General features: G+C 41.4%; 1 protein-coding gene across 10 annotated transcripts in view; it reads right to left on the reverse strand.

Annotated features, from left to right (window-relative positions):
* ABI1 (abl interactor 1) overlaps positions 1-16,896 on the reverse strand; it is a 97,138-nt gene that overhangs the window by 63,004 nt on the left and 17,238 nt on the right. Inside the window, exon 1 of one of the 10 annotated variants that reach the window (XM_036458792.2) lies at positions 15,600-15,749. The exons of the other annotated variants lie outside the window; for them this stretch is intronic. The gene's annotated coding sequence lies outside the window, so the exon portion shown is untranslated. Of the gene's footprint in view, positions 1-15,599; positions 15,750-16,896 lie in introns of those variants that run through there. 10 annotated transcript variants of the gene reach the window in all.

Genomic DNA, 16,896 nt, shown 5'->3' on the forward strand with positions numbered 1-16,896 from the left:
TTTGTGCATGGGGGAGGGGAGTGTCCCTCAGCCCAGTCTGCACTCTCTCCAATCTGGGACCCCTCAGGGGATGTCCAACTGCTGGTTTAAGGGCATAAACTCCAGCCATTAGGAAAATCACACAGAATGTTCTTGACATACAAACTGTGATTTTATGAGTTGTTTTAATAATAATGGCCATTCCTTTAAATATCTGCTTACATACAATACAGCTGGTACAATGTGAATTCATAATGTTAATATCATAGAAGGTTGTAGTGGAAATAACCTTGAATCACCTAGTCTAAACTTTTACAAATATTGGAACACCCTTTTCAAAGATTTTGAATGCTTTTTGTCCTAAGAAGCTTAACCAACTTTTGAGGCAACCCATTTTCTGTGAAAGAACTGGGAACTCCAGAGGGTTGAGGGGACTGGGTGCCCCATCTTGTGGCTATGGGCACCGCCATCTTTGTGATGACATGATGGTCAATTTTCATATTCCCTATATATACACTTTTAGAATGAATATGGTCAGCTTCCTAAGCTTTGAAGGTAATTTTGGTTCCCCTTCTAAAAATATGATTCAACTTGCCGAAACAGGTTTGGCTCAGTGAATAGTGTGTCCGCCTGCAAACTCAAGGGTCACAGGTTCATTTCCGGTCAAGGGCATATACCTTGGTTGTGGGCACATCCCCTGTGGGGCACATGCCCCAACCAGGGCCGGGGATCAAACTTGCAACGAGGTATGTGTCCTTGACCCTGCAGTCCACAGGCTTATGTTCCAAACACTGAGTCAAACCGGCTAGGGCTAAGTGGTATTCTTGCCACTATTTAATCTCTAGAGATTAATGAGGAAAATGTCCTCATTTGAGGATTGATTTTTAAATTGGTTTTGAGAGGGGGGGGAAAGGGAAAGAGTGGGAGAGAGAAAGATCAGTTTGCTGTTCCACTTATTTATGCATACATTGGATGCTTCTTATATGTGCTCTGATTGGGGATTGGGGATTGAACCCACAAAACCATGGTGTATTAATATAGTGCTCTAACACCGCGATCACCAACCTTTCAGACCTCACAGACCACAGTGGTCTGCTAACTGCGGGTTGGCAACTGCTGCTCCAAAAGTTTCCTTAAACTAGCGGTCGCCAACCTTTTGGACCTTATGGACTATCAATTGGCAACCGCTTCTCTAACCAACTGAGCTAACCCTGACAGAGTGAGTAACACATCTTTTAAATTAAGGCTCCAATCTTGGCCATCTGGAAACAGTGGCTTGAGCACCAAAGGTTTGCAGGTTCGATTCACTGTCAAGGGCATGTATTTGGGTTACAGTTCATTCTCCAACCCCCAAATTGGGACGCTCTCAGGAGGCAATTATCAATGTGTCTCTCTCACATCAATGTTTCCCTCTCTCTCTCTCTTTGCCCCACTCCTTCTCCCTCCCTCCCTTTCTACCCCCTTCCACTTTCCCTAAAAATCAATGATAAAATAAAATAAAATAAAATAAAATAAAATAAAATAAAATAAAATAAAATAAAATAAAGCTCCAGCTCTGGATGGCGTGGCTCAGTTGGTTGCACACTGTCCCATGCACCAAAAGATTGCCAGTTCCATTGCTGGGGGCACTTGCCCAGGTTTTAGGTTCAATCTGGAGTGTGCAGGAGGTAGCCCATTGATGTGTCTCACAGCCTCTCCCTCCTCTCTAAAAATCAATTTTTTAAAATCTTAAAAAAAAATAAGGTAAGGAGAAACCAAGAAGGTGACATAAGTAAACACCTAAACTGCTGCCTCGCACAACAATTTCAAAACTACAACTAAAAGAAAAAACGGACATCATCCAAAACCATAGGAAGAATGGCTGAGTGGAAATTCTACAACTAGAAGGAAAGAGAAAAGTACAGTGAGACTTACAGAAGCTGCAGAAGGCAGAGATAAAGAGGCGCGCGTAAGAGTTAGCAAGTGAGAGGAGAATCCAAGATGGCTGCTAGGGAAGGCAACTAGCAGCAGCCGCACACAACAATTTCAACAAAATACAACTAAAATATAAAATGGACATTACCCAGAACTACAGGAAAGTCGACTGACTGGAAATTCTACAACAAGAAGCAAGGAGAAAACCAGAAGGAAGCGCGGAGGAGCTGTAAAAGCCCAAGGTACGGAGACACGCGGCGCGCGCGGAGAGGACAGAGCCGGAGAGGAGGGAGGCCGAGTGCCTGGCTGGCGGTCCCAAGCGGGAAGGAGAGAAAAGCTCCGACTATGCTGGGCCCAGCTCCAACTGCTCTGAACCCCAATTCTAGGCCAGACCCCGGGGACCCAGGCTCATCCATAGGGAGCCGGGCTGTAAGGCGGGACTCCGGGGAAGCGGCGAAAGGAGGTCCCGGAGGCGCGCACACTGCACGCAGAGAAGGGCCGGCCGGCTGTGCCTCAGGATTGCCCTGATGGGAAGGAGACAGGGGCTCCAGACTGCTCTGAACACCATCTCCAATCCCACTACCAACTGAACTGAACCCCAATACTGGACTCATTGGGGGAGAGCATAGACAGTTTGGCAGCAGGCGAAAATCGAGGGCACCTTTCTCTCAGAGGCGCTCGCAACAAGTACTGAAGGACCCTGAGTCTCAGGAGTCGCATAGGGCGGGGCTTACGGAAGCCAAGGCTGTAGGCTCCACCCTGAAACCCCGCCCCATCAGGAAAGCTGCCTGCGAAAATGCCTAAACCAAATAGATCACAAACGAAAGAAATGGAGGACCAAAAGCGACTGGATATAGAGTTCAAAACCACACTTATAAGGTTGTTCAAGAATCTCCTAGAAAAGGCCAATAAAATAAACAAGACCTATGAGGATATGAAAAGGGATCAACTAGAAATAATAACGGATCAACAAGAAATAAAGAATACATTGTCTGAAATAAAAAATATTTTATGGAGTCCTAAAAACAGAATGGAAGATCGCAAGAATCAAGTCAAAGATTTGGAACATAAAGAGCCAGAAGACACTCCTCCGCAGACGCAAGAAGGCCAGAGAATCCAGAAAGTTGAAGATAATGTAAGAAACCTCTGGGACAACTTCAAGCGAACCAACATCAGAATTATGGGGGTCCCAGAAGATGAGAGAGAGCAAGATATCGAAAACATACTGAAAGAAATAGTGACAGAAAACTTCCCCCACCTGGTGAAAGAATTAGACTTACAAGCCCAGGGAGCGCACAGAACTCCAAACAAAAGGAATCCAAAGAGGACCACACCAAGACAAATCATAATTAAGATTCCAAGAGCAAAAGACAAAGAGAGAATATTAAAAGAAGCAAGAGCAAAGAAGGTAGTTACCTATAAAGGAGCACCTATACGATTGTCAGCTGATTTCTCAACAGAAACCATGCAGGCCAGACGGGAATGGCAAGAAATATTCAAGGTGATGAATAGCAAGAACCTACAGCCAAAGATAATCTATCCAGCAAAGCTATCACTCAGAATGGAAGGTCAGATAAAGAGCTTCACTAATAAAAAAAAAGCTAAAGGAGTTCATCACCACCAAACCAGAATTATATGAATTGCTGAAGGGGGTTCTTTCAGAAGAGAAAGTAAATAAAGATAAAAATTATGAACAACAAATACGTAACTATCAACAAGTGAATCTAAAAACCAAGGAAACTAAAAAAAAAAAATCTGAGGAACAATATTAACTGTTGAATATCATAGAATCAGAGGTATGGAAGGGGAGTGAACTGTTTATTCTTGGGGAAAAGGGGAGAGGGGGATGTGGGAAGAGACTGAACATAAACTGTGCACCTATGGATGAGGACAATGGGGGGTGGGGAAAGGGCACAGGGTGGTGTGAGAAGGGGGGAAAAAGGAACATTTGTAATAATATGAACAATAAAAATTTATTTAAAAAAAAAAAAAAAAAAAGAGTTAGCAAGTGAGTACATGGCTGGCTTTTTCAAGAGGAAGGGAGACACAAACTCCCAACTGCTTTGAACTCCAGTTCCGGGCGAGACTCTGGAAACCCAGACTCATTCAGGAAGAAACTGGACTGTCTGGCAGCGGGCAAAACTCCAGGGCGGCTTTCCCTCAGAGCTGCTCGCGGGATTACTGCGGACACTGAAACCCAGGGGCTTCTGAGGGCAGGACAGATGGGAAGCCACTACTGTTTGCTCTGCCCTGAGATCCCAACCAAAGAAGCCATTGCTGATTACTCTGCTCTGAGACTCAGCCCCATCCAAGCTGAACACAGAGGCTTTTGCATATAAATGGCCTGCTCCTTTGACTTCTAAACTTACCTAACAAACTGCAACTGAGTCAGTGAGACCCAGAACATCCAAAAGAAGGCCCAAGTCTCCTTAGCAGCTTACATTGCTTCACAGCTGGGCCTCATCTGGGTACCTCCAAAATCCAAACAAAGAAGAAGAATCTGCAGATCTCTCTGTAACTCCTGCTGGGTGGCCTCAGGCAGAGGCTAAATTAGCACCTCCTTGGAAATCCAAGAGCCAGTGTACCCAGGGGTCAGAGTGGGACCCAGATTACAACTCCTCAGATCCATAAGAGAGACACTCAGGGGCAGACTCAGTGAGCACCAAACCCCACTGGTGCAAGTCTTGTCTCATAAGGGTGTCTCCAGCACAGAAGTTCTCCCATCATAGACATAGCTGATCCTCACAGCCAATTGGCCTGGAGGTCAATTCCCCCCAGTGATAACAACAACAATCAAGGATTAACTATAACAAGACTGTGCACACAGCCCACAAAAAGGTGCACCAAGAGTATTCACCTCAGGTAACTGGGGAGGCTGAGCCACTAGGCCCTATAGGACCTACCACACAAAGCCACTCTATCAACTAAGGGAAGCAACCAAAATGCAGAGACAAAGAAACAGGTCAAAAATTAAAAAAAAAAAAAAAAAAAAAAAAAGAGGAGGAGGAAAGGAAACAACTGAATATAGAGTTCAAAACCATGGTTATAAGATTTTTCAATAATTTCCTAGAAAAGGCCAATAAATTTAGCAAGATCCTTCAGGATATGAAAAAGGACAAACTAGAAATTAAATATATACTGACTGAAATAAAAAATAATATACAGAAACCCAACAGCAGATTAGAGGAATACAAGAATCAAGTCAAATATTTGAAACATGAAGAAGCAAAAAAATATCCAACTGGAAAAGCAAAAAGAAAAAAAATCCAAAACTATGAAGATAGTGTAAGAAGCCTCTGGGACAACTTCAAGCACATCAACATCTGAATTATGGGGGTGCCAGAAGAAGAGAGAGAGCAAGATATTGAAAACCTATTTAAGGAAATATTGACAGAAAACTTCCCCCACCTGGTGAAAGAAATAGACTTACAAGTCCAAGAAGAGCACAGAACCCCCAACAAAAGGAATCCAAAGAGGACTACACCGAGACACATCATAATTAAAATGCCAAGAGCAAAAAACAGAGAATATTAAAAGCAGAAAGAGAAAAAGTTAGTTACCTACAAGGGAGCACCCATACAATTGTCAGCTGATTTCTCAACAGAAACTACACAGGCCAGACAAGAGTGGCAAGAAATATTCAAAGTGATGAATAGCAAGAACCTACAACTAAGATTACTCTACCCAACAAAGCTATCATTCAGAATTAAAGGGCAGATAAAGAGCTTCACAGATAAGAAAAAGCTAAAGGATTTCATCACCACCAAACCAGTATTATATGAAATGCTGAAAGGTATTCTTTAAAAAGAGGAAAAAGAAGAAAAAAGTAAACATAAAAATTTTGAACAACAAATACATATCTATCAAATGAATCTAAAAGTCAAGTGAATTAAAAATCTGAGGAACAGCCAAAACCGATTTGGCTCAGTGGTAGAGCGTCGGTCTGCGGACTGAAAGGTCCCGGGTTTGATTCCGGTCAAGGGCATGTACCTTGGTTGCGGGCACATCCCCGGTAGGGGGTGTGCAAGAGGCAACTGGTTGATGTTTCTCTCTCCTCGACGTTTCTAGCTCTCTATCTCTCTCCTTTCCTCTCTGTAAAATATCAATAAAAATTTTTAAAAAAATAAAAATTTCATGTATGGTAACAATTTAAAAAACAAAATCTGAGGAACAGAATAAACTGGTGAATATAATAGAATCAGGGGCTTAGAATGGGAGGGGATTGATAATTCTCAGGGGGAAAAGGGTGTGTGTGTGTGGGGGGGGGGGGGTATGGGAAGAGATTGGACAAAAATCATACACCTATGGATGAGGACAGCGGAGGGAGGGAGTGGAGGAAACGACAGGGAGAGTGGGAACCAGGTGGAGAGCTATGGGGGGAAAAAAGGAGAAACAATTGTAATAATCTAAACAATAAAGATTAAATTAAAAAAGAAAAAGAATAACCAACATGCAAAACATTGGGGTGTGAGGGCATATATGGGAGTGAGGTGGGGACCAATGGTTAAGATATGTATACATATAATAAAATAAAGTTTTTAAGAACTTAAAAAAAAAAAAGAATTAGCCAATCCTGGGCAATCCTACTTTAGAGTTTCTTGTAATATAAAATAATGTTCTCTAATATTTCAACCCAATTAAAACTCATTATCTACAGTCAAATACATTCTAAATAATTTAACTTTTATATGAGGTAAAGAAAGAATGTTTCAAAAAGAGAGTCTTGATTAAGCTTAAAAGTAACAATTTGTAGTAGTACTCCTAGTCAAATAGACAAAAAAAAATTAGGGTAACTCAAATCATTAAGGCTATTTTCTAAACTAATCCATTAATTTACAGCTTATTGTGTTACTCATTAAAATGTTATCTGAGAAATTAGTCTAGTTTGCCCTTCCCATATGGCAATTATATTTTAATTTGTATTAGTCTGTTCAGACTGCCATAACAAAAATACCAGAGATTTAAAGAACAGAAATTCTAGAGACTGGAAAATTCAACATTAGGATTGTTTCTTGTGAGAGGTCTCTTTCTAGCTTGCAGATGGGACACCCTGCTGTGTCCTCTCACATTGCAAACAGGGACTGATCTCTAATGTCTTGTCTTCTTTTGTAAGGGCACCAGTTCTAAGGGATGCTCTACCCTCTGACTTCATTTAACCCTTAATCACTTCCTTAAACGCCCTATCTCCAATATAGTAACATGGGCGGTTAGGGTTTTAACATATAAATAGTGGGAGGCAAAATTCAATCCACAACTTAATATTTTTCCTCAAACATTAAGAAATACACCCTTCTTACAAATACCCAAAATAGAATCCTGAAAGTAATACTTTTTTTAAAAATAGGAAGGGAGAGGGAAAGAGTTAGAAACATCGATGAGAGAAACATCGATCAGCTGCTTCCTCCACATATTATCATCATCCCCCCCCCCCGACCCTCCCACCCATCCCCCACCCCCCTCTCCCCCCAGCACCCCTCACCCCCCGCAACCAAGGTACATGCCCTTGACCAGAATCGAACCTGGGAACTTTCAGCATCACAGGCCGATGCTCTATCCACTGAGCCAAACCTGTCAGGGCAGTAATACTTTTTTGTTATTGTTTTTGTTAATCCTCACTGGAAGATATTTTTTCCATTGATTTTTTTAAAATATATTTTTATTGATTTCAGAGAGGAAAGGAGAGGAAGAGAGATAGAATCAGTGATCAGCTATCTTTTGTACACCCCCTCCTAGGGATCGAGCTCGAAACCTGGACATGTGCCCTTGACCAGAATCGAACCTGGGACACCACTAAGCCAAACCAGTCAGGGCTTTCCATTGATTTTTAGAGTGTGGAAAAGAGGGAGGAAGAAAGGGAGAGAAGGAGAGGGAGGGAAACATCAATGTGAGAGACACACTGATGGGTTGCCTCAGGTACATGACCCTATCTGGGCCAGGAATCAAAGCTGTAATCCTTGGGTGGTTGGGCCAACACTCTAACCACTGAGAAACAGCAGCCAGGGCTTAATAATAATACTTTTAACCATTATATATAACTATTTAGTTCTCAAAATATTTTCAGAGCAAACTAAGCAAACATCCTGATTTCACAGATAAAGGCAGTATCAAGCTTAAAGATAGTAATTTGACCAAAGATACTTACTCTAACTAGTAAGTGAAGAAGCTAGGACTAAAACCCAAATCTGAATCCTATTCCAATGAATGATCTTGACAAAGCTCTTAATCTTGTCATATGCACTTAAGGGATAGGAATTTTATCTTACCTACTAGTAAAGTTCTGAACAACAGAAGCAGCTTGAGTGTCAGAAAAGGGAAGGGCAGAGAGCAAAAGCAGAATGAAATGAACAAGAACATTAGCTTGGAGGAGAGCAAGCTTAAGTAATCAGCAGGCCCAACAGGGAAATACAACACAAGGCTAGAGAAATCCTATAGGCCCTAGGGGAATTTACACTTCCTGAGGCTAAATGGGAACCACTGAAGGATTTTTAGGAAGATAAGACAAAACCAGTTTTTAAGAATGATCACTTCAGCTGCAGTTTTATAAAGTGGATTGGAAAATACAGAGAAGACAAGAATAGAGACAGGAATTCTATTTTAATATGTACTTTGTACCACACACAAGAAAGACAACTTTATGTTAAATATTCCCACTTTAACACTGGGGGTTGGAAGGGGAGGAGGGGAGTGGGGAGATTGATGAGCTCAAGTACCTTGTCCAAGGAAAGGCATGGTATTTCTACTATGCTACACTTCATCCCAGTCTATAACTTAAGAGTGAACAAAGTATAGTTCGAATGTGTCAGAGTGAAACTTACTAAAGTATTTTCCTTAAGAAAAACCACTCCAATTCATCAATATCTAATTGGTGTATCACATGAATTTTTTTAAGAAAAAAAGTTTTATTTATATATATAATGTGCATATATGTGGGAAAACTGGAGTAACTCATAGGAGTGGTTATTCTTTAAGGCTTATACACCTTCATAACATAAGGGCAACAAATTGATTAGACAAAAGAAAGGGGAAGTTAAATTGTGTAGTAAATTGGGGCAAGGAAACTAGGAACTGCATGGTAGAAAAGGGTTATTTAGTAAGGTATGTTAAATGTACCACATGAATTTTTTAATTAACCAAAAGGGAAAGACAATAGAGAAAGCTTTCTCAGGACAGTTGAGAATGTTACTATAAATTACTTTTTTTTTAATGTATTAATTGATTTGAGAGAGAAAAGAGAAAGAAGCATTAATTTGTTGTTTATACATTCATTGGTTCATTCTCTTATGTGCCCTGACTGAAAATGGAACCCACAATTTTGGCATATCAGGAAGATGCTCTAAATCAGGCATCCTCAAACTTTTTAAAGTGGGGGCCAGATCACGGTCCCTCAGAGAGCTGTATGAACTACTAATTCCTACTGTAACACCTCGGCTGCGCTCACTGCCCAAAAAACCTGGCGGGCCGGATCAGACTCCTCTGCGGGCCGCATGTGGCCCGCGGGCCGTAGTTTGAAGACCCCTGCGTCTAAATCAACTGAACTACCTGTCCACAGCAAGAATGTTTTTGATCTACAAAACAACTAATACTCTATGAACGGCTTCTATAAATAAAACAAAACTTAAACATGTAACAGTTTTCTATAGTATTCCTCACCAAAGTAACAAATTCACATTTTTAATTCAAACCCAAATAAGTGTGCTGTGTCAGGAAATTAATTAAGGAATGCAGTATAATGCATTGCTTCCCAAACTGCAAGGTAAAGTGGCAATTAATACTTGCACAATGAGCACAATCCTTAATTAACTGACTTGAGGAAAACAAGTACTTCTGCTAAAAAAAAAATAATAAAAAAAAAATCCTATAAATACCAACAAAAGTATCTTGTCCTACCACTGACTTACTACTTCCTCACATAGCTTACAATACAGTCTCACAGAATCTATCTTGGCTATCCCAATCCTAGTGATTCATTAACCATATTTTGCAAACAAAACAACCAAAACCAGTATGATACTACCTGATAAACTACATTTTCCTAATTCCTTAATCTATTACATGAAAGTGAAAGAATCACAAAAGTATAGGAATCCATTAATGGGCCTGGCTGGTTTGGCTCAGTGGATAGAGCATTGGCCTGCAGACTGAAAGGTCCTGGGTTTGATTTTGGTCAGGGGCACATGCCAGGGTTATAGGCTCGATCCCCTGTAGGGGACTTGCAGGAGACAGCTGATCAGTGATTCTCTGTCATCACTGATGTTTCAATATCTCCTCCTTTCCTCTCTAAAATCAATAAAAATATAATTTTTAAAAATCTTGAGATGTGAACAGAGGGATAGTCTGTTCATACACAGTTATAAAGTAGAAAGAAATAAAGAGGGGAAATATTAATAAATTACCACATATTGAATCCAAACCAAATAATTTAACCAAGAAGAAATCTAAATACCAATTATAAGAATACAATAGCATTAAAAAGAAAAGATTAACATTCTTAACATAGCCTATAAAGCCTTCTTTGACCTAGTCCCTACCTTACTCCTCACAAATGACTCTTCCTTCTTTGTTCACTACACTCTATTAATGTTTAAATCACTGGGCTTTCACTCACCATTGGACCCTCCAATAGACATTGTTTTTCCTTCTCTCAAGAAAGAAACAAGATGATGGCATAGATCTGTGGTTGGCAAACTGCAGCTTGAGAGTCACATGTGGCTCTTTGGCCCCTTGAGTGTGGCTCTTCTACAAAATACCATGGCCTATGCCTGTATATTATGCAGAAGTGGCGTTGGAAGAAGTTTTAGTTTAAAAAATTTCTCTCTCAAAAGAAATTTTAATCGTTGTACTGTTGATATTTGGCTCTGTTGATCAATGAGTTTGCTGACCACTGGCATAAGAAAACGCCTATACTGGCTGCCTCCCACAACCACATCAAAATTACAACTAAAATACAAAACAACAGCCGAAACTGGTTTGGCTCAGTGGATAGAGCGTCGGCTTGCGGACTGAAGAGTCCCGGGTTCGATTCCGGTCAAGGGCATGTACACCTTGGTTGCAGGCACATCCCCAGTGGGAGGTGTGCAGGAGGCAGCTGATCGATGTTTCTCTCTCATCAATGTTTCTAACTTTCTATCCCTCTCCCTTCCTCTCTGTAAAAAAATAATAATAATAAAATATATTTTAAAAAATAGTAATAATTAAAGAAAAGAAAAGAAAATACAAAACAACCATCATTCACACACACTGAAAGTTGGCTGAATTGAAGTCCTACAGGAAAAGAAGTAAAGAAAAAAGCACACAGAGAGCCCAGCTGTGGTGGCTAGTAGACTGAGCATCATCCATGGACCAAGAGGTCCTTGGTTCGATTCCCAGTCAGGGCACATGCCTGGGTTGTGGGCTCAATCCCTAGCAGAGTGTACAGGAGGCAGCCAGTCAATTTGTCTCTCTCATCATTGATGTTTCTCCCTCTCTCTCTCTCTCTCTCTCCTCTTCCTTCCTCTCTGAAATCAATATTTTAAAAAAAAAAAAAAAAAAAAAAAAAAAAGCACATGGAGATTAGGAGGAGGGGTGAAGGCCGGGAATGAATTGGGCCGACACCCATTTGTGCTGGGTTGTTGATTTTTTTTTGTTTTGTTTTGTTTTTTAATATTTTATCGATTTTTTACAGACAGGAAGGGAGAGGGATAGAGAGTTAGAAACATCAATGAGAGAGAAACATTGATCAACTGCCTCCTGCACACCGCCTACAACCAAGGTACATGCCCCAGACTGGAATTGAACCTGGGACCCTTGAGTCCACAGGCTGACGCTCTATCCACTGAGCCAAACCGGTTTTGGCTGTGCTGTTTTTTTAATTGGGGGGGAGATCATTTCTGCAGAGGAAGCCCATGATGAGCAAGAGGCCCCAGCCCCACATCATATCCCCAGCCCAGGGTCCCAGAACTGGGAAGAGAAGTCATCGTAACTATGAGCTATAAAAAACAATGGGGATTGAGGCTGAGTGACACTGAGGCTGCTGAAAATAGATGTTCCTTTTAAAGGGTCACAAACCGCCGGGACCGGTTTGGCTCAATGGATAGAGCGTCGGCTTGGGGACTGAAGGGTCCCGGGTTCGATTCCGGTCAAGGGCATGTACCTTGGTTGCGGGCACATCCCCAGTAGGGGGTGTGCAGGAGGCAGCTGATCGATGACTCTCTCTCGTCAATGTTTCTAGCTCTCTATCTCTCACCCTTCCTCTCTGTACAAAATCAATAAAATATATTTAAAAAAAAAAATAAATAAAAAAAAAAAAAATAAATAAAGGGTCACAAACCTACAAGGTCCCACCTTCCTCCGAGCTCCAGTGTAGGGTGACAGCTCTGGGGGACTCAGAGAGGAACTGGATTGTCTGGCATCAGGCCAGAACTTGGGGGCACCTTTCATCCAGACAGGTACTCAGAGGGATCACTGTTCCTATGCCGAGACTTCCCCTATCACAGGGCTGATTCACAGCCATATTTGAGTTTCCATCAGCCTGGCTCATAGTGTTTGCTCCACCCTGAGACCCTACCACATCGAATTTGCAGCCCCACCCAACCCTGTTTGCAGAGACTTTTCCATATGAATGGCCTGTCCTTGCTCAAGCTTCAGACTGCTAAAATCTCTCTAACAAGCTACAGCTGATGACAGAATACCCCAAACCTATCAATAAAAGACTTAAGACCTGGCACTAGCACTAGCTTGCCTTGCTTCACATCTGGGCCTCAAGTGGGCATCTCCAAGCCCATTACATATAGTGGCCCCAGGCAATGGCTGACTTTGCACCTCCCTGGAGGTTCTAGTACCAGTGCACCCAATGGACACCTTCAGACTATACCATATTACAATTCTACACATCCACAAGCAACACATTCAATTGGCAGACTCAGTGAGTACTAAAGCCCTACTGAAGCAAGTCCTGCTCCATAGGGGTATGATCTGCACAGCAGCTCTCCCACTAAGGTTGCAACAGTTCCTCACAGCCAATTGGCCTGGAGGTCAATTCCTCCCAGAGGTGCAAAGGCAAACAAGGATCAACTATAATACAAGACTGTGCACACAGTCCACACAGGGGCACACCTAGAGTGCCCAGCTCAGGTGACTGGAGAGGCTGAGCCACTGGGCCTTATAAGAAGCCTACTATAGAAGGCCACTCTACAAAATCCAGAAGATAGAACAGCTCTACCTAATACACAGAAACAAACACAGGGAAGCAGCCAAAATGCAGAGACAAAGAAATATTTCACAAATGAAATAAATGGAAGCAAGCAAACTACTGGATACAGAGTGCAAAACCGTGGTTATAAGGTTATTCAAGAATCATAATGAGAGTTTCAAAGGATTTAGTGAGACTTTCAAGGATCTCAGTGAGAATGTCAAAGATATGAAAAAGGACCAGTCAGAAATTAAGCATACACTACATAAATAAATAATAATTTAAAGGGATTCAACAGTAGAGGATTCTGAGTATCAAATCAATGAGTTGGAATAGGAGGAAGAAGAAAACACTCAATCAGAAGAGCAAAAAGAAAAAAGTATCCAAAAATATGAAGACAGTGTAAGGAGCATCTGGGACTTCAAGCACACCAACATTCACATTATGGGGGTGCCAGAAGGAGAAGAGACAGAGCAAAATATTGAAAAGCTATCTGAAGAAATAATGACAGAAAACTTCCCCTGCCTGGTGAAAGAAATAGACATATAAATCCAAGGAGTGCAGAGAACCCCAAACAAGAGTAATCCAAAGAGGACCACACCAAGACACATCATCATTAAAATGCCAAGGGTTAAAGACAAAGAGAAAGTCTTAACACGTTAAGCGCCCAGGCTGTTTTGTCTTCTTGACAGAGTGTACAGTGTCAGTCACAGGTGACTGACTGGGTGCTTAACATGTTAAAATCAGCAAGAGAAAAGCAGTTAGTTACCTACAAGGGAGAGCCCATAGACTGTCAATTAATTTCTCAACAGAAGCTTTGCAGGCCAGAAGAAAGTGGCAAGAAATATTCAAAGTGATGAATAGCAAGGACCTACAACAAAGATTACTCTACCCAGCAAAGCTATCGTTCACAATTGAAGATCAGATAAAGAGCTTCACAGACAAGAAAAAGCTAAAGGAGTTTATCACCACCAAACCAGTAAGACATGAAATGTTGAAGGGTATTCTTTAAGAAGAAAAAAAGGATTTAAAAAATGAACAATAAAATGGCAATAAATACATATCTATCAACAATTGAATCTAAAAGTCAAAATAAATGACCAAGTAATCTAATGAACTGGTAAATAAAATAGAATCAGAGGCATGGAAATAAGGAACAGAGTGATAAATCTCAGAGGGATTGGCATGGGAAGAGATTAACCAAAGATCTTACCTAGGGACACAGACATAGGGTGATGAAGGTCTGGGGCAGGGTGGGAACCAGATTGGGGAAGGGAGAGAGAGGAGAACATCTGTAATACTCTCAAGAATAAAGATCTTTTTAAAAAATTCCTGGTAAACATATATTCACCCTTCATATCCAACATTACTTCTGTAGGGGTGCAAAAAATAATTTTCCTCCCACCTTCTAAATTCTTAAAGCTGGGTGAATAATGAGGCAGATTAATAAGAGAATATGTCCAAAATGTATTATGGATATACCTGCAGAATATGAGACTCAAAGATTCATTGGGAAGTTGAGTTTTATATGCCATTTTGGATATAGAAGGAGAAGGAAGAGTCTGGGATTTCAAAAGGAAAGCAGGTAATTTACAGGTAGTGAACAAATTCTTGCTGGGTCACCCAGAAACATGGAACACAGACCGAAGTTCAACAAATAAGCTTTGCTTGATTCCTCCCAGTCAGCCACATTTAGTTTATACTGTGATGCTAAGGTGATGATGCTCCTTCCTTTAAGCAGAGTCTTCTATATGAATTCCTTTAGGCAGGTAAAGAGAGGATTATCTAAGGTTTCTTTCTGAGTCTGTTCCTTCTAGAGAGCATGAGAGAAAAATATCTAGTGAGAGAGAAACATGAAGCAGTTGCCTAGCTTCTGCACCTGGACCAGGGATCAAACCCGCAACCTTTTGGTGTACAGGACGATGCTCCAACTGGCAACTGGGACAGGGCTGAATCAGCTCTTCTGTAATAACCAGCTTAAAATATCCCAAAAGGCAAATTTTGGGGAGGCATAATTTTGCTCCCCTCAACTTATTTGACACACCAGGCTAGATGGGGATACCTGATATGTACTCTTGTACTTCTCTGGATAAAATTTATTATAGTATGTAAGGCTGTGCCCAGCTTCGAGGGCTCAGGGTGGGGATGGCCTGTCAGGTCAGTGGGACAGTGACAGGAAGGCTGGGAGGAGGCACTTCAGGAGGCAGAGAAATTGGTGTCTTAGGAAGACCCTGTCCTGGGGGTAGCCTGACCGTGGCTGCAGGTTCATAGGTTGAGGGTGAGAGCAGAGGCAGAAATTAAATCTAATTCATAAAACACACTGTGGCACATAAAAGGCAGTAAAAAGATACTGGATAACTGAATGGATGACAAACTAATATATTATCTTACTAAGATGTACATTAATATAATTATACATATTGCATTTTACTGAGCATTTCTCCTGGAACTTCGATGATTCCAACTTCAGAACCTGTAAAATTTCTTCAAATCAAATTTGGAACATACTCAAATTGGAAATAAATTAAATAGTTACTACATCATTTTAGCCCAACAGGTGTGACTTAGTTGGTTGAGCGTTAGTCCATGCACCAGGAGGTCACCAGTTCTGTTTCCAGTCAGGGTACATGCCCAGGTTGCAGACTCGATCCTCAATGAAAGATGTGCAGGAGGTAGCCAAGTGATGACTCTATCTCTTTCTCCCTCTCCCTTCCTCACTCTAAAAGTAATAAAAAACATTTTAAAAGTATTCATAATAAAGTAAAACCCAGACTCAAAAGGAAGACATTAAATCTACTAACCCAATCATTTAAACCAAAGTTCCTCAAAGTGTGGTATTCAGAAGGATTAGGTCCCCTAATTCTTTCAGGAATTTCCAAAACTATTTTCATAATAATACCAGTAATTTGCCTCCTATACTTTTCTTTATCCAAAAATATTTTTCATTAATAGATTTCACATGTCATGTGTTTAATGAAAAATCATGTTATATATATATAGTCCAATCAACATTTTCTATTTATGTTTCAGATCATTTAATTTTTCTTCAAAATCTGTGATGTTTCCAAAAGCAGATCTTGACATATATTTGAATGATCAATTGATCCTACAGATAAGTTTTATAGCAGTGGTCACAAACCAGTGGTCCATAGACTACTGGTGGTCTGTGAAGTCCCAAAGGTTGGCAACGGCTGGTAGGGGTGTCAAACTCAATCAGAGAAGGGGCCAAAATCTAAAATCTAGCCTAAATCGCGGGCCGAATGGTTTACTGAACAGTCATAAACTGTCATTGTGATGGAAACGCAGCGGAGTGCAGTGATGACAGCGCAGTGCGGGCCACATTGCAAGGCCTGGCGGGACGGATTTGGCCCGCGGGCCTTGTGTTTGACACATGTGCTCTATGGGATAAAGATTCAAAATCAGCAGTATCTTGAGGAAGAATCCAAGATGGCTGCCCAGGTAAACACCTAACCGCAGCCGCACACAACAATTTCAATAAAATACAACTAAAATATAAAATAGACATTACCCAGAACTACAGGAAAGTCGACTGACTGGAAATTCTACAACGAGAAGGAAAAAAACAGAAGAAAGAGCAGAGGAGCTGTAAAAGCCTAAGGTACGGAGACACACGGCCCACACGGAGAGGACGGAGCCAGAGAGGAGGGGGAGGTTGAGTGTCTGGCTGGCGTTCCCTAGCGGGAAGGAGATAAAAGCTCCGACTGTGCTGGGCCCCAGTTCCGACTGCTCTGAACCCCAGTTCTAGGCCAGACCCCGGGGACCCAGGCTCAAACAGAGGGAGCTGGGCTGTAAGGCGGAACCCCGGGGGAGCGGCA

Source organism: Pipistrellus kuhlii, unplaced genomic scaffold (assembly GCF_014108245.1).
Source record: "Pipistrellus kuhlii isolate mPipKuh1 unplaced genomic scaffold, mPipKuh1.p scaffold_m20_p_1, whole genome shotgun sequence".
NCBI lineage: Eukaryota > Metazoa > Chordata > Mammalia > Chiroptera > Vespertilionidae > Pipistrellus > Pipistrellus kuhlii.